The 22,390-nt window shown below is 43.3% G+C and overlaps 1 protein-coding gene across 10 annotated transcripts in view; it reads right to left on the bottom strand.

Annotated features, from left to right (window-relative positions):
• LOC148522870 (poly(rC)-binding protein 3-like) overlaps nt 1–22,390 on the bottom strand; it is a 1,341,444-nt gene that overhangs the window by 160,503 nt on the left and 1,158,551 nt on the right. Inside the window, exon 1 of one of the 10 annotated variants that reach the window (XM_088473631.1) lies at nt 8,212–8,275. The exons of the other annotated variants lie outside the window; for them this stretch is intronic. The gene's annotated coding sequence lies outside the window, so the exon portion shown is untranslated. Of the gene's footprint in view, nt 1–8,211; nt 8,276–22,390 lie in introns of those variants that run through there. 10 annotated transcript variants of the gene reach the window in all.

Raw genomic sequence — 22,390 nt, 5'->3', positions numbered from 1 at the left:
CATACAAGTATTGTGACGCTGTCGGTCATTCATACCGCAGGGTAATATTCATACCATGGGCAGCACAGACGGTGTAATGGTTAGCATTACTGCCTCACAGCACTGAGGTCATGGGTTCAATTCCCACCATGGCCCTAACTGTGTGGAGTTTGTATATTCTCCTTGTGCTTGCGTGGGTTTCCTCCGCGTACTCCGGTTTCCTCCCACACTCCAAAAATATACTAGTAGGTTAATTGGCTCCCAGCAAAAATTATTCCTAGTATGTATGTGTGTGAGCATGTGTTAGGGAATATAGAATGTAAGCTCCACTGGGGCAGGGACTGATGTGAATGGACAAATATTCTCTGTAAAGCGCTGCGGAATATGTGTGCGCTATATAAATAACTGGTAATAAATAATAAATAATAATAAATACCATTATTGTGACACTGTCAGTCATTCATACCGCAGTGTAATATTCATCAAGTATTGTGACGCTGTCAGTCATTCATACTGCAGTGTAATATTCATAAAAGGATTGTGGCGCAGACGGTCATTCATACCGCAGTGTAATATTCATAAAAGTATTGTAACACTGTCGGTCAGTAATACTGCAGTGTAATATTCATACAAGTATTGTGAGTGAAGCTGTCGGTCATTCATACCACAGTGTAATATTCATACAAGTATTGTGACGCTGTCGGTCATTCAGTGTAATATTCATACAAGTATTTTGATGCTGTCAGTCATTCATACAGCAGTGTAATATTCATAAATATTCACAATACTATAAGTATTGTGACGCTGTAGGTTCTACCCCAGTTTTGTGACTGCGCAGTGTCGTTTGTGGACAAAGTTTAAAATAAAGTTAAAAATAAAAAAGTTCGGTACAAATTGACATGTGTTCTGTACCCCACTTGGTTCATTTTTGTTTATATGGAGAACAATCAGTTGAGAGGAGAGCAGGAACCACATACTAGTGCTGGAGCTGCTGCCACCAGTGACAATACTAATCCATCTACATCATCTACTAAAGCCGATGCCCAAGGGCAAGGAGGGCTTAAGTCAGGGCATCTAAAATCAAAGAAACAATCTTTTACAGTGGTAAAGAAAAAAAATCAAAGGGAAAGTTAGCTGCAGAAAGACATAAAATTGCCAATATGCCTTCACCACATGAAGTGGCAAGGAAAGGCTAAGGCCTTGGCCTTTATTTATGAATGGTGGTTCTGGCTCTTATGATAATGTCAGCCCTTCTCCCTGTAGATGCTTTAAAAGAATGAAAATTGTTATGGCACAGGAACGAACTGTGTGCTCAGAAATGTCACAAATCCCTGAGGAGAGTCTAAGTGTGTCCGAAGGTGCCATGTGTGAGCCTGACCTTTCCAATACTGTACTCTAAGAGGAGCCTTCTTCTACCATTTCTGCACCCTCTGCAAATGTGGGGATGAGCAGCAAAAGTCAACATGCTGACATAGAAATCGAGGATGCTGCTGTGGAAGTGCACCAGTATGAGGAGGATATTTGTGTAGCTGACACTAATAATGATGTTGATGATGATAATGTTGTTGATGAGGATGTTGTTTGTGTAAATCAGGCATCAGTGGAAACAGTTGTTGCCCATGATAAGAAAAAGCCCATTGTCATGCCTGGGCATAAGACAAAAAAATCCACTTCTTATGTATAGAATTATTTCTACCCAAATCAGGTAAACAATTGTCTAGCCATATGTACCATTTGCAAAGCCAGAGTAAATAGAGGTAGGGACCTTAACTATCTAGGACCGTCCTCCCTGTTAAGCCATCTGCAGAGCATCCATCCAAAGTTTTTGCCATATTCATGAACTTTGGATAAAAAAGTAACAACAAGCAGTCCAGCGTCAGCTATCTCCCTTCTCTCTGCTAGATCCAAGCACCTGCTATCTTCACCACCAACACCTTCAATACCTCTACAATATCCTCAATCATGATCAGAAGTAGTCCTGCATCAAATTTGATTAGGCTTTACTCAGTCCACCCCTATCCAGGATTCCTCAGAAGAATCGTTGAGTGCTACGCCTGCTGCTGCTGCTGCTGCTGCTGCGAGTATATCTTCATCCCAGAAGGGAACCAGGAAGACAATTGACTGTTAAACAATCCTTTGCAAGTGGGAGCAAGTATGACAGCAGTCACCCAATTGCACAGCGGATCACTGACGCCATAACATCTATGCTGGTATTAGATGTGCGTCCAATATACGCCAATAATGCAGTGGGTTTTAGACAGTTAATAGAAGTTTGTTTTTTGCAGTTTTTAAGCGTTTTTGTAGTTTTCTTAGTATTTAAGTACGAAGAGAATATTTCTATTCTATAGAGATTAATTGAAATTTTTACTTATCTTACTTTTTTCAGATATAGCTATTACAGCTTTTGTTATTTGTGTGTATCTAATCAATAAATATATATGACATTTATCTGTGTACTGTGCTAGATTAATTTAATGTATATATATTATTGCTGTTTAACAGAATGAGTTACTTTCTACTATAAATAAGGGTTATCTTATTTCACAAAGCTACTGTATTTTTTTTTTATACAAAATAATAATTTCATAGCTGAGAAACATTGAATAATAATATGTGAGAAACAGACTTATATTGTCCTACATTTGCTATTTACATAAGAAAATAACAAGAAAACAAGGAAGCTTTGTAGTGCGTGTTGATTGCCCATTAATGCTGTTCTGTTCTCAGACATAACATGACTTGTCAGCACTGCAAAGATGCATCGACCTTTCATGCAAATGAACACTTAATAAACCTCTGCTCTTTAATTGTAGAAATGAACTTGTTGTTTACAGGAATAAACAAGCCTTCGGAGCACAAAACCTTCATTAATATCAACATAATTTTACCTGATTGCTGAGAAATATAACACATTTTATTTATCATTTAAAAATAATATATTGTTGAAAAGCCAGTCCATACGGATTTCTTAAAAAACACTTACTATAAATGACAGCTGCCATTAAATCTAAATTAAAGGCAGCAGCTACTCAAATCATGAAGAAAACCATATTCGATTTTGTTAGGATGTACAGAGCACAGTATCTCTTGACCAAGGCACAAAAGGTCATTTGTGAAAGTGCACAGATGCATACTCGTAAATATTAAAAGGTCCTATTTCCAGTGAAAAAGGTGATCTGCTGCTAATCTCCCTTTAATAAGTATATAATATAGAGTTGCCCCTAGACCTTCATTTCATGTTAATGATGAACTGTTTGTTAATAATGTCTTCTTAAGTGTGTTAGGCATTGTTGCTGTTTTTCTCCCCCCTCCCCCCACCAAAGTGTACCAAAACTTCCTCCGCTCTTCTGAGGTGGCTATTGCTAAGCACCTATCTGTAGCAATTGGTACTCCATACAATGCAATACAATGTACAGAATCTCTGAGTTGCCCTGAATGGTGGCTTACATTTAAACATCAGGCCTGTTAAAGCCACATAACCCCCATTCTACTCCCTTCACTGGCTGCCTGTTAAATGATGAATCTATATCAAGATTGGCTTACTGAGTTTCAAGGCCTTTCCTTAACTAGGGTCGATGGTACCTGATGCAGCTTCTGATTCATTACTGCCCGACTTTCTTAGTATGATCTGCAGATGAAGGACTATTAGCAGTACCTACAATCTCCCTTAATTAATTATCTTTGCGGTTCCAACTCTATGGAAATCGCTTCCTCACAGTTGGAGAGTTCTTCACTCTAGAATCCTACTAAAATTGACTCAAGACTTACCTGTTTACTCAAACATTTCACTAATGTCGCTTTTGTCACTAAAAAATAAATACATTTACAACCCAAATGCTTAGTTCTTTTTTCTATAAAGCTTATTTTGGACGGGGGCTGATTTAAAAGTATTTAGACTGCCTCTGTTTATTTGTCCCATAGGTAGACACAGCAATTCTATGCTGGTTATTGTGAAGCTCATACATCGATGTAACTGAACCTGCGGTGGGACTGCCGAAGTCTTCTGTGTTTGGTCACAGTGAGTGAAAGATCTTCATATGTTTCGTCATGACGGATGAGGAAGATGTGTCTGTGAGATTACGTCAGAGATGTGTGATTGAATTTTGTGTTAAATTTGGAAAAAGTGGAAATTAAACTCATGACATATTTTACGGCAAGCATATGGTGGAGAAACAATTAGCCGTGCTGCAGTATATCGAAGCACTTCAAAGAGGGTATTAAGCAAGTGATTGACGTACCGCGTTCTGGGAGACCATCCACTGTGGTTACAGCTGTTAACATTGCCAAAGCTGCAGAGATATTGCAAAATGACAGAAGGTTAACCTTAAGCGAACTTTCGGCTTCACTCGGTTCAGCATATTGTGACAAAGGAACTGAAAATGCATCACGTGTGTGCCAGGTGAGTACCCAGAAATCTCACAGAAGAGCAGAGCAGATGCGACGATGAGTTGAATTGATTGTGATGTGTGATGAATTGTGGATTCATCATTATTATCCGGAATCAAAAGAACAGTCCAGTGTATGGGCTGTTTCTGATCATTCCCAGACCTGAAAAAAAAACAACTGCGTGGAAATAAGTTCTCAACAGATGATAAAGTGAAAAATGCCATCGCTGCAACACCAAAAGTGATGTCACAAAACAGTCTACTGCACGTCTTTTAATTGTTGTTGAAACGTTGCAAAAAATGTGTTGAATGTGAAGGACGCTACTTTGAAAAAGAAAAATGTTCAGATCCTGTGGTCATCTGATTCTAAATAAGTACTTTTCAATCAGCCTTTGTACATTTCTTGAAAATATAAAAAACAGTAGCTTACTTTCAGACTAGGGGGACTATTCATCATTACTTAAAACTCGATGGAGATAATTAAGTTTAGAACTTGCATGGAGTTCTACCTAATTACCGGAGGAATTCATCATTCCTCCTCTCCATCAGTATCTATTCCGAAACGCTGACATTTTTGCGATGACAGCTTTTCGAGAAATAGAAACTTTTCCCTGCCTGTTACATCCGTAATGCAGCACTACATCCGCATACGCAGCACTGCCTACAGCTGCGGTAATTCAGCAGGTGTCCGATCTAGCCCCCCCCTCCACCCACGCATGCCTGATCCACCCCCCCTACGATCCCTCTGCTGTGGTTGGCATGTAAATCTTCACAAGCTGCTTGTGAAGATTATTGGGAGCTGAACGCCATCTCAGGATGGCGTTCAGTAACACCATCAAGTTCCCAAAAAAATGCTTTTTGGAACTTGATGAATGACTCTTACACTTAATTATTACAAGAGCATGTGAAAATGTTAACTTTCACCTGCTTTTGTAAAAAATAAGTGATGATTAATAGGCCCCATAGTGCAATAGCAGTGACAATACTGTAAGAAAATGTTGTACTTCTACAAATGACAAAAAGGGCAAAATCTTTTTGTTTCTGCTCCACACAACAGCCACAAATGATCTTACGCTTGGCAGAATGTTAAGTTTAAAGACAGTATTAAGGAATGCTCCATTTTCACTTTATTAATGGACTCTTGTCTGAACACCCTATCTTATTATATAAGGATTCCTCTAAAAAAGTGGATGGGATGCAGTACGCTGGACTACTGTTTTCGTAATCCAGGAGGAATAAATTATATTACAGTATACTGGACATTCGAGTAGAATAGGCAAGTATTAATTTGTTCAATATGTAGTATGATGGATTGATAAATGTGAGAGGCTGCAGAAAAGTTCAAGGCCACAAAAAAATTCATGTGCTATTTGACTGTATGCTGAGCTTATGGGAGAAGCAACATGGAAGACAGTGATGTTATATATGATGGAAAACAGTGGTATTATTGATATATATATATATATATATATATATATATACATTACACATTGTACAGGGATTGAAGTTCTGTGCATTTGTACCTGAGGTAAACAGATATGATTATGAAATATACTGGGGCATACAGATATGATCGTGAGATTTACTGGGCAGGGCTGTATCTGACCTGTGCCCAGAGAACAAGGCTGATTTATCTTTACAACTTGTGGTGTACCTAGAGACCACTTCCTGCTCCTGTCCTCCTCTGCTGGAATGTTATCACTAAACATTCTCTGGGGGCAAGGTTGCAGAAGGGGCTTCGCTGTCTCCATTCAAGCAGGCTGAACACTGAACCCCACAAGCCACTACAATATAGCTCATAAGACCAAAACAGAGGTGGAATGAGCAACTCAGTCACTGGATCAGTTCATATATGTACTTCGAGCTGAACAAATGGAACAAGACCAAGGTGAAGTTTAATGATGGGGTAGTGTTCTTGGCAACCTGCTTGAATAGAGACAGTGAAGAAGTGCTCAGTCTGATTGACAAGGCGGACTGACAACAACTAAGCTAATGTGGACGACACACAGTTCTGCACTAGGTTGCCTTATTCCTACACCCTCACCACCAACTTTTAATTCCACCAACAGCTGCTCTAATGAGAGAGTAACCTACAGAAGTGCCTACAGTGTTAAGTCGCTGTAGGCACTTCTGGGCATGAAGCACTAATCTACAGTAGCTATAGCAAGGGATGAAGCAGACAACTGCCATTTTTGTAGTTAAGCCCAGGATGTGCCTGCTGTGTTGTGTAGTTATGTCTGTGCTCTAGTAGGCTGCTGAAGACTTGGAGGCGTTATCTCAAATAATCCATAGAGATGTGCTACTTGACATCCATAGAGTGTAAACCCTCCTTTTAAATGTCACAACTGAGGTGTTGTAAATTTAAAAATAGTGATTCCCTGAAAATAGTTACCCATAACTGGCTACTATTAAGGGTATTTCCAGCTGCCACTTTTTTAAATTTAACATTTCTAAAACTGTGCTTATACTCTTCCCACCCTCCCAATTCACATCTCCTACTGTACCTACAATTCACTATTTATCAACAATATCACCATCTGTTCTATCCCACAGGTCTGAGTTATCCTCAACTTCACCCTCTCCATGAAACCCCACATTCAGGCACTTTCCCTATCTTGCTGCTTCCACCTATAAAATCTCCCCAGTATTAGACCCTGTCTCACTGTTGAGGCAACGAAGATCATCATACACTCGCTAGTCATCTCTCAACTGGACTATTGCAACCAGCTCTTATCTGATCTCCCTGACTCCAGCCTCAATTCTACTGTTTGAGTCATCCTTTTTCTCCAAGTAAACTGTTTCTGCCTCCTCTCTCCACCAGGATCCACACTGGTTTCCTTGTTGCACCTCTTCCCAACGGATTACTTCTTCTCTCCTCCACAATTTTGCCCTTGGAACTCTCTCTCTACCTATCAAACTCTACCAAAACTTGCTCTTATCCTAAATCTCCTCTCTGTATTCCTCATTCACTGAATTCACTGACTCCACTCATCTGGTTTACACGTTTGCCTGCACCTCCTCTACTGATTGTAAATTCTTGCGAGCAAGGGCCTTCCCTCACGTGATCTCCCTTTCAACAATCTTGCCATATAAATAAAGGATAATAACAATACTCCAGATATATATGTTACCAAAGGTTTTAGAGCAATTTTTTGTTATTAGTAATTTACTCTTCACTAAAATAAATAACATGTTTGACTATATTTAACAGCAGTGTCATAAATTGGTGTGGAAAATAAGGAAACTGTTCTTATAATAAATACACTTACAATTTTATTGATAGTTATTGTACTCTAAATTAAAATATTTTTCTCTGCGGTCTTCGATAGTTCAAAAAAACTTGTTAAAGTGGCCCTCCAGCTAAAACAATTGTCATGTGCAGTGCTGTAACTAGCCATTTTGGTGTCCTGGGCCAGAAAGAGCATCATTGCCCCCACCCCAATTTTTTTTAAATAGTAACATTAGGCACACAGTCGAAAAAGGGGAGTTGTCTAATTTTCATCACTCTTCTAAGATGCTGGGCTGTCCCCTAGATACTAATCTCGATATACAGCCTCCATTTCTCGAGTACCACCCTTTACAGCCTCCATCCCTTCCTGTGCCCCATATACAGCCTGCATCTCCCTGTGTACCTGTGGGAGGGGGCAAGGACAGATAAGAGCTTTGTAGTGGAATTAGACAGGCAGAATAGTGAGTGGGAGCAGAGACATGTGGGAGCTATGTGGAGTGGTATGAGACAGGCAGGATATATTGAGAGGGGCCAGAGACAGGCAGGGAGGGGTGAGAGAGACAACAAAAAAGTGCTGAGAATGGAGTTGTACTGGTAGGAGACAGGCAGGATACTTACAGTAGAGCCAGGCAGACAGAATGGAGTCCATCTGCACTGTTCCAGGGGTCAGAGGAGTGTGAACTGACTTAGCTCCTCCAATCATGGCTCCTTCAATCAGCACATTCTCTTCTGACTCCTGTCACAAGAGAGAAGACAGTGCAGTGGGAAGGAATGCTCCAATGGCACTGTGAAAATGGGCTGCTGTCGGACCGGCAAAGCCATTAACCCTAGACATGGAAGGCGAAGCTCCAGAGCAGTGCCATATTAATGCACACATTGGCCTGGAGCTGAAATTTATGATGGGCCTATTGTGTGCTGCTGCAGGGGGTGTGATAAATGATGCAGTAGTGTGATTGATGTGTATATATATGTACGCATACCTCCCAACTGACCCAATTTCAGCGGGGCAGTCCCGTTTTAGAGGCACTGTCCCGTTTTAGGCCACAGTGTCCCGCAGGCAGGGGGAAGTTGGGGAGGACACTCACATCGCTGTTCTGCATAGCTGAGCAGTGGTAATTGGATAAGTGCAAGCTCTGTTAGAGGCTGGGGGGCTGTCCAGTATCTCCCGGAGCACTGGGCAAGCTACCAGTATGATGTAAATGGGGGCGTGGCTTGTGGGCACGGCATTTCACTTGAGACCACGCCGCTTATCGATAGTCCCCCTATTTTCACACGCTCGCCTACGCAACTGTCCCTGCTCTCCAATATCAAAAGTTGTAAGGTATGTGATATATATGTATATATGTACTGTATATATATCTTTTTTTGTTGAAAAATATAATTTCATGCTTTGCGTTATTTTGTGTGCGTTCCTCAGGCCTATTACTGTAATTCACTAGCAGTTCAGATGAACATTAATACTCCAATTGCTTTAATAGTCAAACTGTGTACCATTTGTGCCACATAGTCATTGAAGCTTGTCATTTTTGACAAATCCAATAACTGAGATGAACTCTTTTAGTGTTCTGACATGAATCTATTATTGAGGAAGGATTGTTATATTTTGTTTTATCAAAGATAAATGTCATGCTTTCTATAGTATTATACAGGCTATATTTTATAAAACAGGGCACGTGTAGAACAGGTCTTGCAAAATATGGCTGAAAGTGCTGCAGTAACATGCTCTACACTTCCCTTTGAGTTTTTAATTGAATTATCAATCCATTTTATGTAGTGAGACATGGCGCATAAACACACTTTAATCATAAATTAATAATTTTGACAAACACCAGTATAAATTTAATTTCTTGCCCTAATAAGAAATACTTAAGGACCCCCAATGATGAATTCTATATATTTTCTTCATTTTATTATGAGAACAAAAAGTACTTATGATTATGAGGTATTTGGATTTACTTTAATAAATTTGTGGGGGGCCCGGGTAACAGCGGTGCTGCACCAGCATCCAGGGATGACAGGGAGAAAGATACAAGCAGGGTGGCCGCAAGCCAGCCTGAGATTGTGGAAGGCAGCCAATCAGGATCAGCCATAGCAGTCACTCCTGATTGGCTGCCAGTCCACGAGCTGTGATTGGTCGCGGCATGGCGCACTAAGCGGCAATATTTGAAATGCCGTCAGGCTCAGCAAAAGTCAGCAGTCTATACCAATTCTCTCCCTGTCATCCTGGCTGCCGCTGCAGCACCGCTGTCACCCAGGGGGCCCCATCTCTCTCCATATTTCAAAAGCAGCCAGCATGGATTCTACCTAGCTGGCTGCATCAGCACAGGCAGCTGAACAGACCCCTGACCAGGTACTCCCTGACCTTGACATGTGCTACCCCCCTAGTTCAGCCAGCCTTCCCTGTCCACCCCCTTTTCCAGCCAGCCTTCACTGCCCTATACCTCCCCCCTTGTCCAGTCAGCCTTCTCAGCCCTGTGCCTCCCACCAGAGTTCAGCCAGCCTTCCCTGTCCCCCCCAGTCCAGCCTGCTTTCCCTGCCCACTCCCCCCCAGTCCAGACAGCCTTCTCTGCCCTGTGCCTCCTCCTAGTTCAGCCAGCCTTTCCTGCCTTTCCTGTCCCCCCCTAGTACAGCCAGCCTTCCCTGCCCTGTCCCCCCTAGTTCAGCCAGCCTTCCCTGTTCCGCCCCAGTCCAGACACCCTACCCTGACCCCCTCCCCCTTTCCCTTGTCCAGCCAGCCTTTCCCTACCCTGTGTCCTACACTTACCCTTCCTTTTGGTTTTGTATGTGGACCTGGCTTTTTCAGTGTATTTTTATGTGGGTCTGATATATTAATATATATATATATATATATTAGAATCAATGTTGATTCCCCTATATATATATAGATTTTGGTTTGGGGATTGGACCGAAATATATAATGTGGATTCTATAGTGTGTACTTCTGATTGTGCATGCATGGCGCTGCTGTGCTGCACACAGATGGGACAATGCAATAAACTACGCAAGGAACAATGTATGTCATGCCACCGAATCATGCAGTCTGCATGGCGTGCCCTTTATGTTGTTACATCGCATTGTTCCATCTCTGGGTACACACATTGAGAAACATCATCATGTCATGACAATAGAGCTGACAACTTGCTTGCAAGGAGCTCTTTACATCTCTTTAGTGCATCAATTTACATAGGACTTAAACATAGGATCAAACATGTTTGCTAAAATGTTCTGATCCAATTGCAAGATTTTACAAACCCTTTGGTCCTGGTAAAGCAAAAAAAGAACTTGACTCACGTCCAACATACTTAAACTTTGTTCATCTCCTCCTTCAGCTCCTCTAGCTGCTTTACCAGAATTTTAATTAAGGGTATAACCTGACTTGGGCTGGCAGTGTCTGAACTTCATTGGTTACAATTTAAAATAGTTTGAGTAGCTTGCATAAAAACAAGAGTATTCTCCATTGTGCTGGACTAACAAAACACACTTCCCTAACTCATGGCTTGTTGCTGATTCTCTAGTTGCTGGAGCATATAAAGTGTTAAATTCACCTTATTACCCTCTTGCTTCAGTTGGTGGCATAGCAAATTATACTGTTCTTGCAGCTGCTGCAGTCTTCTACATGCAGTTGCTGAATGCTGAAGGTGCCCAGAAATTTTATGGGCCACATTTAGCATGCCCTGCACACACCATTCATTTTTAAGGAAATTCAGAGACATCAAGTTTATTGTGGGCCTGATTTAGTGTTGCAAGCAAACCCAAAGGATCTGTACTGTGCATGTGCAAGTCTCCTCCTGCAAGATCGTTCCCCCAATCCGCAGCCTGATTGATAGGTTGCAGCCATTTGGGGGCAGGGAGTAGGCGGGCCTGTCTCCATTAAAAAAAAGGGGGACATGTTGCCCTCGTCTGGGAGTGTCGAGGCCTGGATCTGCTTCTTTCTTTCTTTCCTCAGCTATGGAGCTGCAAGGGGCAATCTGAGCAACCTCAATGCCTCCTTCTGATTTAGTTTATTAGTTGTATGGTATTGCACAGCCACTTCCCTTCAGCTGTTCAATACAGTATAACTCTGAATCAGGCCCTCTGTGTGTAATACATGGTACGTGTTCAAATGTACGGGATGTAGTTAATTTACCCAATTTCAGAATCCCCACCCGGGACTAAAGATAGGTGTCGAAATACTGTCACCTGTCTTTAGCCCGATGACTAAATCACGACATCAGCATACCAAAGGTAAGCAGGGCTTTCTAGTTGTTAGACACATGAGGGGGGTTAGGTTTAGCAAACTCCAGGGGGACTTAGGGTTAGGCACATCCCCAGGAGGGATAGGGTTAGGCTAGGAGCAGGGGAGCAGGCACGGGTTAGGTATCCCCCTAGCAGGGTTAGGTTTAGGGTGTGGGAAGGGGGGGTTAGGGTTAGGCACCCCCAGGGGGAGGTTAGGGTTAGGCACCAGTAAGGGAGGATTAGGGTTAGAGGGGGAAGAGGGTTAGGGTACTTACCTCCCCTGTTGGCATCTTCTCCATTCAGGCTTCCAGATTCGTGATATGAACCGGCAGTTTCATACCCATTCCCAAATTTATCCAGTTGTAACTCATGTACAAGGTTACTTGCATTAACAAAAATTACAAATCCTGAGGAGACAATTAAAAAGACGAAACCACACCAAAGCGCAAACGTGCTGGCAACAAAGAAATATCGTACAAACAAGTCACCTTAACTTGTAGAATACATATAAAAACAAAAACAATACAATAAACAATCCTTGCGCCGACACTTTTCCAATGGACTGTTCGAATAATTTCCAATGAAGGACCAAAACTTGGAAGTAACCAAATCTTCTTATCAATACGTGTGTTGAAATTCCATTAGTACATGCAAATGAAACACATGATATTGGGTATTAGCAATAATTCAAATAAACTCTAACAGAAAAAAACTCCATGATGCAGAAATGGAGAAAGAAACCTTTATAGGTCCATCATATATTTGCCTCAAGTAAGCTTTTATGTAAGCACTTTGCCTGATTCCATCTATTCATATGGGTCAAAGAAACCTTGAAGGGATTCACCGATATTTCTTTTAGGTAACACTAATGTGAGCATTCACATCTATATATTATCACTATACATGAGGTGTGAATTTTTCCATCTGACACCTGAGGATATCGGTTTGAGGGGTTTCCTATATGGTTTCCGTTCAGAGGTGTCATATATAAGCAGTTTATTTGAATTATTGCTAATACCCAATATCATGTGTTTCATTTGCATGTACTAATGGAATTTCAACACACGTATTGATAAGAAGATTTGGTTACTTCCAAGTTTTTGTCCTTCATTGGAAATTATTCGAACAGTCCATTGGAAAAGTGTCGGCGCAAGGATTGTTTATTGTATTGATTTTGTTTTTATATAAATCCTGAGGAGAGTCTACGCAGGGTTAGCCATTTTGCTATCACATTCCTGAATTTTTCCAAAAGATTGACACTAGTATTTCTCTTAGTGAAGCTGGTAATACAGAGAGTAGCCTGCCAGTGAATGAGCTGGTATCTAAAGGCCTGATTCAGACCCACTCGCAAGCGCTATGCACTCACAAGTGGGTCGATGGCCGGGCAGTGCACACATGCAGGCCCCGGAGCGAGACAAAAATTCTCTCGCTACGGGGCTCGCTACAAATGGAGCGGTTGTCGATGTTGATCGACAGCTCACCCCATTTTGTAGGCAGGGAGGGGGGGTGGCTGGCCAAACGGAGGCATTCCCGAAGGAACGCCTGCCATTTGGGGGGCAGCCCTACTGACATCACAAGCAATGTCAGTAGTAAGCTTCCGGCTCTATTAGAGCCGGAAGCTCACTGGGGCTTGTGGCAGATGAGACCCTACCACAAGGGTCTCGCCGAAAGCCCCGATGGTCACGACCATTGCGACCATCACCTGGCCGGTCGTTAAAGCTGTGGGTGGTCACCCACAGCTTAGCAGGAGGCCGGACACACACACACAAAAAAATGCCCTCAGACCTGCAGCTGCCTCTGGCAGTGAGCGGGTCTAGTTCAGTGCCTAAGTGTGTTTGATACTGATGCTGTGGGGTTTCACAGTCATGTAATTTTATTTTGACACATTGGGCTATCACAGTCATGTAATGACCCAGTGTGCTGTCATAGTCATTTATGTCTTATGCGGGACAGTTGTTGGAGATGGAGACTACATGTGCTAGTATTTATCCATGCTGCTGGTAGCTTGTTCGGGACAGCTTGTTACTACTTTACATGATTTTCCAGATTTTGATAAATAATTAGCATGAACTCACTTCAAATGATATAACAGGGAGAAGGTGCAGAGATGGTTGATGTGCCTACCTCTACTTACTTTGGCCTCACAAATGCTACATATGCCTTGGGAAATGTCAGGATTGGGGGAAAAAATTATTCCACATGGAAGAGGTTTTGTTCATATCCCCAGGCATGACAACACCGTTCTCTGGCAAGAACTGCTGCCACTGGTGGCTGTCTTACCTTGTCACAAACATCATCCTCCTGAATTTTATGATTTTGATCTTGTTCAACACATTCATAATCAACAACCTCATTAGTGTCAGATACACAATTATCCCCAACATCCTTTTGAACTTCCAAACTAGCAACCTCAATTTTTATGTCTAAACTATCACCATCATTAATTTTACTACTACTCATCCTCACATTTGCAGAGGGTTCAGAAATGTTGAAAGGATGATTATGTAGGATTAGTGTCCGAAATGTCAGACTCGCACATGGCACTTGAATTTGATGTTTGTGTAAATAATTTGTTCTTCAGCCTTTGGGCTTGATTCAGAGATAGACGGAAATGCAGAGCCACACACAAGCACTTGGGCAATTCCGTCCATCACAAATGCAGCAAGGAGGTGTCTTGACTGTGGTCCCAGTGCAGTGACCAAGGTTGCAGCCTGGGATCACCAACGAAGCCGTCACAACCATTGGTCGTGATGGTTGACCCTTTGGCCTAGCTGCGGCAGGTGAAGCTTGCCACAGCCTGACTAGGTCCTGGCATCTTGCGAGGCCAGAAAGTCTGCATCCATGGACGCAGACCCTGGCCTTAGCACGCCCATAAAACGGGGCAACACGCCACCCTTTTCCGTGAACGCGGGGCGTCTCTGCTCAACCAAATGCTTCTGCCTGTCAATCAGGCAGAGGCTTAGGGGCACTGTGTGAGAGATTGCAGGAACCGTTCTGCACATGCGCAGAATGAATCCTGCGCAATCGCAGACTCACGCATACATCTCTGAGTCAGGGCCTGCACTGATTTGCCAGTTTTATAGGTGACACATCTAGACTCAGAGCAATTAGTCCTTGTGAGGTTACAGAAGACTGTGTCTGGCTGTGCCTTACACAGTAACCATTCTAGTGCATGAAACAGCAGAAGCAGGACCACCACTCACAAAGACAGACCATGGCCTAAAACCTTTCCTTGTCACTGTGTGTGGTGTATGGTAGGTTGGCAATTTTACGTTTTGGCCTTCATACTTAAAGGTGATGTTTTTTTGACTATGACTGCCAGCACGGTACTGGGTTTGTCTTCTATCGACTAATCCATGATTAAGTTTATTATTTACACCAGGACAGGAGTAAAGCTAGCTAGGAGCTACTGTAATTAAACTTAACTTGCACAACACTATACTTGCCTACTTTTGAAAAACCTTTGCAGGGAAATTGTGAAAGCAACAATTATGAGCGTGACATTAAAATGGAAGTGTACTGCTCTGAATGAGAGGCGTTTCATAAAACTGACTTACATCCAAATGTAAACGAGCCCCAAAGCAGTTAGTAACATCTACTTGTTGATGAAAACACACTGATACTTTTTATGGCTTGCTAATGTATTTTTTTTTTGGAAGGGGTTCCTTACAAGTGGCCAGCAGAAACCTTATAAGAAAATGTATGTTGCCTTAGAGATCATTCGGGCTGATTTGCTGATCACAGATTCCTGATGGTCGGGAATCTGAGCATGCTCTGGACCCGTACTGCACATGTGCAGTATGGGTCTGCTTGATTGCACTCAGTTCGGCAGCAGACTGTAAGTGATTGACAGTCTGCTGCCATTTCTAGGTGGGGAGGGAGCCTCTGTTTCCCAAAATGGAGGTGTGTCGCCGCCGTTTGAGGGAGGTAAGAGACCAGGATCTCCGTCGACTGATGGAGATTTCCTGGCCTCTTTTCAGAAACTGCGATGGCTAGCCTGCATTACCTCATGGTCACTCAGCCGGCCAAGGATTACGCAGATGATCTGATGCTGCATCCATGAATGCAGCTCGGATCATTAATGCATGCAGGGGGCATGATGCCTCCTGCTGCATTAACAAAATAGCAAGGGCAGAATTGCAAAGCAGCACACAAGCAGCTTTGCAAATCTGTCCTGTGCTGTATCAGGCCCATTGTGCCTTATAACTAATGCAGGGAAATGGCACTGATATTATTATTATTATTATTATTATTATTATTATTATTATTATTATTATTATTATTAACAGTGTATTATACAGTGCTGCATATTCCATTGCGCTTTATAAATGGAAATAACATTAATAGAAGCAAACTGGGTAGTAACAGACAGACATAAAGGTAAGAGGGCCCTGCTCGCAAGCTTACAATCTATAGGGCAATAGGTGTTGATAGTGATACACAAGGATAGGTATATTGCAAATTGGTCCAGCCAGATTGCAGAAGTTATTGGTGGGCAGTCACACAGGAAAGTTTACCTAGGGTCTGGAGGATGTGAAATTGAAGAAAGAGAAAATATGTGAGATTATGTGTAGACTGTAAGAATGGATGTAGATAGATAGCTTCCCTATGAAGGTTATGTAGGCGGTTCTGGAATCTAATAAGCTTGTCTGAAGAAGTGAGTTTTCAGGGAGTGCTTAAATTTTTGGAGACTAGCGGAAAGTCTTATTGTGCGTGGGAGGGAATTACCACTTGAATGTATATATCTCTGATTTCTTTTTTTTTCCCCAATTACATAACAGCTGCATAATAGGGGTAGGGTGTAGTCAGGGAGATTGCTAGACTCTTCAGGGAGTCAGGGACATTACTACTATTTCAGTAACACTCCCTGACAATCAGGGAGAGTTGGCAAATATATATCACACCAAGTGAATGTACCATGAGATGAAGGACTGTTACCTTTACAATGCAGTTTTATTAAAAGACTGCATATTGTTTTTATTTTTACACCAGTTAAAAATGCCTTTTTTTTCTTTTTTACAAACTTTATTTATTGGGATACAGCTGATGGGGACATGACCACACCGGTAAGTACAGTAATATATGCCTCTCAGAAACACACTCTAGTAGAAAGAATGTGATTTAAATTGATTTATTAAACATTGAATATATTTTTTAGACACCAGATGAAAAATTTCATGTTTTTTTGCTATTATTATTGTTTTATAACAGGAAAATATGGCTTTGGGGAGCAGTTCACTCAGACACAGCACAGTACTATTTTTTGGATAAAGAGTCTTGAAATCACACATTCTCTGCTCTCAAGCACAAGTGACTATATATATATATATATATATATATTAGGGGTGAGCGGGTTCGGATTTCTGAAATCCGAACCCCCCCGAGCCCCCCCGATCCGAGTCCGATCCGAGTCAGGCTCGACTTTTCCCGCCTGACTCGGATCTGAAATCGAGGCAAAACGTCATCTTCCCGCCTTCCGAGTCTCGCGGGTTTTGGATCCTATATAAGGTACACACGTCGGCGCCATTTTCTCACTCGGCTGTGGACAGTGAAGAGGGAGGGTGGGAGTTAGGGCTGTGTAGTGTAGTGTAGTGTAGTGCTGCTGTTGTCCACTACTTCAAAGTCCATAGGGGCTGGCTGTGTTGTGCTGTGCTGCTGTTGTTAATAGGGGCTGTGTCCACTACTTCAAAGTCCATAGGGGCTGGCTGGACTGTGTTGTGCAGTCAGTTCTCCATAGGGGCTGTGTCCACCCCAAAGTCCTGTGCAGTGTCCCAGTCCTAAAGGGGTGCTGAAGTGTTGTCCAGGGGGTGCTCTGTCCATCAGGGGTGCTCCCCCCAAGTGCTAAAAAAATAATATATTTTCTGTGTTTGTGAATTGTGTGCGCAGTAGCCGCACGTGCATCAACAAAGTAGTGCCAAGCGTGCGCCTGTGTCATAAGTAAAGGGCCGGCTGGCTTGACCGTTAAGGGTGCTGTAACCCCCGAAGGTACACTCCAGTCCAAACCAAAAAAAAAAATATTTTCTGTGTTTGTGAATTGTGTGCGCAGTAGCCGCACGTGCATCAACAAAGTAGTGCCAAGCGTGCGCCTGTGTCATAAGTAAAGGGCCGGCTGGCTTGACCGTTAAGGGTGCTGTAACCCCCGAAAGTACACTCCAGTCCAAACCAAAAAAAAAATTATTTTCTGTGTTTGTGAATTGTGTGCGCAGTAGCCGCACGTGCATCAACAAAGTAGTGCCAAGCGTGCGCCTGTGTCATAAGTAAAGGGCCGGCTGGCTTGACCGTTAAGGGTGCTGTAACCCCCGAAAGTACACTCCAGTCCAAACCAAAAAAAAAATTATTTTCTGTGTTTGTGAATTGTGTGCGCAGTAGCCGCATATGCATCAACAAAGTAGTGCCAAGCGTGCGCCTGTGTCATAAGTAAAGGGCCGGCTGGCTTGACCATTAAAGGGTGCTGTAACCCCCGAAAGTACACTCCAGTCCAAACCAAAAAAAAAATTATTTTCTGTGTTTGTGAATTGTGTGCGCAGTAGCCGCACGTGCATCAACAAAGTAGTGCCAAGCGTGCGCCTGTGTCATAAGTAAAGGGCCGGCTGGCTTGACCGTTAAGGGTGCTGTAACCCCCGAAAGTACACTCCAGTCCAAACCAAAAAAAAAATTATTTTCTGTGTTTGTGAATTGTGTGCGCAGTAGCCGCACGTGCATCAACAAAGTAGTGCCAAGCGTGCGCCTGTGTCATAAGTAAAGGGCCGGCTGGCTTGACCGTTAAGGGTGCTGTAACCCCCGGAAGTACACTCCAGTCCAAACCAAAAAAAAAATTATTTTCTGTGTTTGTGAATTGTGTGCGCAGTAGCCGCACGTGCATCAACAAAGTAGTGCCAAGCGTGCGCCTGTGTCATAAGTAAAGGGCCGGCTGGCTTGACCGTTAAGGGTGCTGTAACCCCCGAAAGCACACTCCAGTCCAAACCAAAAAAAAAATTATTTTCTGTGTTTGTGAATTGTGTGCGCAGTAGCCGCACGTGCATCAACAAAGTAGTGCCAAGCGTGCGCCTGTGTCATAAGTAAAGGGCCGGCTGGCTAGACCGTTAAAGGGTGCTGTATCCCCCGAAAGTACACTCCAGTCCAAACCAAAAAAAAAATTATTTTCTGTGTTTGTGAATTGTGTGCGCAGTAGCCGCACGTGCATCAACAAAGTAGTGCCAAGCGTGCGCCTGTGTCATAAGTAAAGGGCCGGCTGGCTTGACCGTTAAGGGTGCTGTAACCCCCGAAAGTACACTCCAGTCCAAACCAAAAAAAAAATTATTTTCTGTGTTTGTGAATTGTGTGCGCAGTAGCCGCACGTGCATCAACAAAGTAGTGCCAAGCGTGCGCCTGTGTCATAAGTAAAGGGCCGGCTGGCTTGACCGTTAAGGGTGCTGTAACCCCCGAAAGTACACTCCAGTCCAAACCAAAAAAAAAATTATTTTCTGTGTTTGTGAATTGTGTGCGCAGTAGCCGCATATGCATCAACAAAGTAGTGCCAAGCGTGCGCCTGTGTCATAAGTAAAGGGCCGGCTGGCTTGACCATTAAAGGGTGCTGTAACCCCCAAAGTACACTCCAGTCCAAACCAAAAAAAAAATTATTTTCTGTGTTTGTGAATTGTGTGCGCAGTAGCCGCACGTTCATCAACAAAGTAGTGCCAAGCGTGCGCCTGTGTCATAAGTAAAGGGCCGGCTGGCTTGACCGTTAAGGGTGCTGTAACCCCCGAAAGTACACTCCAGTCCAAACCAAAAAAAAAATTATTTTCTGTGTTTGTGAATTGTGTGCGCAGTAGCCGCATGTGCATCAACAAAGTAGTGCCAAGCGTGCGCCTGTGTCATAAGTAAAGGGCTGGCTGGCTTGACCGTTAAGGGTGCTGTAACCCCCGAAAGTACACTCCAGTCCAAACCAAAAAAAAAATTATTTTCTGTGTTTGTGAATTGTGTGCGCAGTAGCCGCACGTGCATCAACAAAGTAGTGCCAAGCGTGCGCCTGTGTCATAAGTAAAGGGCCGGCTGGCTTGACCGTTAAGGGTGCTGTAACCCCCGAAAGTACACTCCAGTCCAAACCAAAAAAAAAATTATTTTCTGTGTTTGTGAATTGTGTGCGCAGTAGCCGCACGTGCATCAACAAAGTAGTGCCAAGCGTGCGCCTGTGTCATAAGTAAAGGGCCGGCTGGCTAGACCGTTAAAGGGTGCTGTATCCCCCGAAAGTACACTCCAGTCCAAACCAAAAAAAAAATTATTTTCTGTGTTTGTGAATTGTGTGCGCAGTAGCCGCACGTGCATCAACAAAGTAGTGCCAAGCGTGCGCCTGTGTCATAAGTAAAGGGCCGGCTGGCTTGACCGTTAAGGGTGCTGTAACCCCCGAAAGTACACTCCAGTCCAAACCAAAAAAAAAATTATTTTCTGTGTTTGTGAATTGTGTGCGCAGTAGCCGCACGTGCATCAACAAAGTAGTGCCAAGCGTGCGCCTGTGTCATAAGTAAAGGGCCGGCTGGCTTGACCGTTAAGGGTGCTGTAACCCCCGAAAGTACACTCCAGTCCAAACCAAAAAAAAAATTATTTTCTGTGTTTGTGAATTGTGTGCGCAGTAGCCGCATATGCATCAACAAAGTAGTGCCAAGCGTGCGCCTGTGTCATAAGTAAAGGGCCGGCTGGCTTGACCATTAAAGGGTGCTGTAACCCCCAAAGTACACTCCAGTCCAAACCAAAAAAAAAATTATTTTCTGTGTTTGTGAATTGTGTGCGCAGTAGCCGCACGTTCATCAACAAAGTAGTGCCAAGCGTGCGCCTGTGTCATAAGTAAAGGGCCGGCTGGCTTGACCGTTAAGGGTGCTGTAACCCCTGAAAGTACACTCCAGTCCAAACCAAAAAAAAAATAATTTTCTGTGTTTGTGAATTGTGTGCGCAGTAGCCGCATGTGCATCAACAAAGTAGTGCCAAGCGTGCGCCTGTGTCATAAGTAAAGGGCTGGCTGGCTTGACCGTTAAGGGTGCTGTAACCCCCGAAAGTACACTCCAGTCCAAACCAAAAAAAAAATTATTTTCTGTGTTTGTGAATTGTGTGCGCAGTAGCCGCATATGCATCAACAAAGTAGTGCCAAGCGTGCGCCTGTGTCATAAGTAAAGGGCCGGCTGGCTTGACCATTAAAGGGTGCTGTAACCCCCAAAGTACACTCCAGTCCAAACCAAAAAAAAAATTATTTTCTGTGTTTGTGAATTGTGTGCGCAGTAGCCGCACGTTCATCAACAAAGTAGTGCCAAGCGTGCGCCTGTGTCATAAGTAAAGGGCCGGCTGGCTTGACCGTTAAGGGTGCTGTAACCCCCGAAAGTACACTCCAGTCCAAACCAAAAAAAAAATTATTTTCTGTGTTTGTGAATTGTGTGCGCAGTAGCCGCATGTGCATCAACAAAGTAGTGCCAAGCGTGCGCCTGTGTCATAAGTAAAGGGCTGGCTGGCTTGACCGTTAAGGGTGCTGTAACCCCCGAAAGTACACTCCAGTCCAAACCAAAAAAAAAAATTATTTTCTGTGTTTGTGAATTGTGTGCGCAGTAGCCGCACGTGCATCAACAAAGTAGTGCCAAGCGTGCGCCTGTGTCATAAGTAAAGGGCCGGCTGGCTTGACCGTTAAGGGTGCTGTAACCCCCGAAAGTACACTCCAGTCCAAACCAAAAAAAAAATTATTTTCTGTGTTTGTGAATTGTGTGCGCAGTAGCCGCACGTGCATCAACAAAGTAGTGCCAAGCGTGCGCCTGTGTCATAAGTAAAGGGCCGGCTGGCTTGACCGTTAAAGGGTTCTGTAACCCCCAAAGTACACTCCAAACCAAAAAAATATATATTTTCTGTGTTTGTGACTTGTGTGCACTGTGGCTGCACGTGCATCAACAAAGGAGCAGCGCCAAGCGTGCGCCTGTGTCCCATAAGTAAAGAGCCGGCTGGCTCATTTCTTAAAGGGTGGTGTAACCCACAAAGTGCACTACTCTCCAGCAAAAATAAAAAAATATTTTCTGTGTTTGTGTGCGCTTTAGCCGCACGTATATATATCAATATAACATAAATGGAGGACCAAACTTTCTCCGATAAAAATAAAATAGGGAAAGATCAAGAACCACTTCCTCCTAGTGCTGTTGCTGCTGCTGGGAGTTGTTCATCATCCCAGAGAGGAAGTAGGAACATCACTACTTTTACTAAACAAGTGACCCTCCAACAGTCCCTAGCGATGAGGATGAAGTACGACAGCAGTCATCCTGAAGCAAAACGTATAACTGAGGCCTTGACTGCTATGTTGGTGTTAGACGTGCGTCCGGTATCCGACATTAGTGCAGTGGGATTTAGACAATTGATGGAGGTAGTGTGTCCTCGGGTCCAAATCCCGTCTAGATTCCACCTGCATCCTCAAAGCAGCAGCGACAAGCGTGCGTCTGTCTGTTAAAGGGTGGTGACACCCTCAAAGTGTGCTACACAAACAATTAAAATATTGTTCTTTTTTTTTCTGTCTTTGTGAATTGTGTGGGCTGTAGCCGCACCTGCATCCTTAAAGCAGCAGCGACAAGCGTGCGTCTGT

The sequence above is a fragment of the Taudactylus pleione genome, unplaced genomic scaffold (genome assembly GCF_031769625.1).
Source record: "Taudactylus pleione unplaced genomic scaffold, aTauple2 ptg000137l, whole genome shotgun sequence".
Lineage (NCBI taxonomy): Eukaryota > Metazoa > Chordata > Amphibia > Anura > Myobatrachidae > Taudactylus > Taudactylus pleione.
The sequence above is the reverse complement of the archived record's forward strand: the minus strand, read 5'-3'. Positions and strand labels throughout refer to the sequence as shown.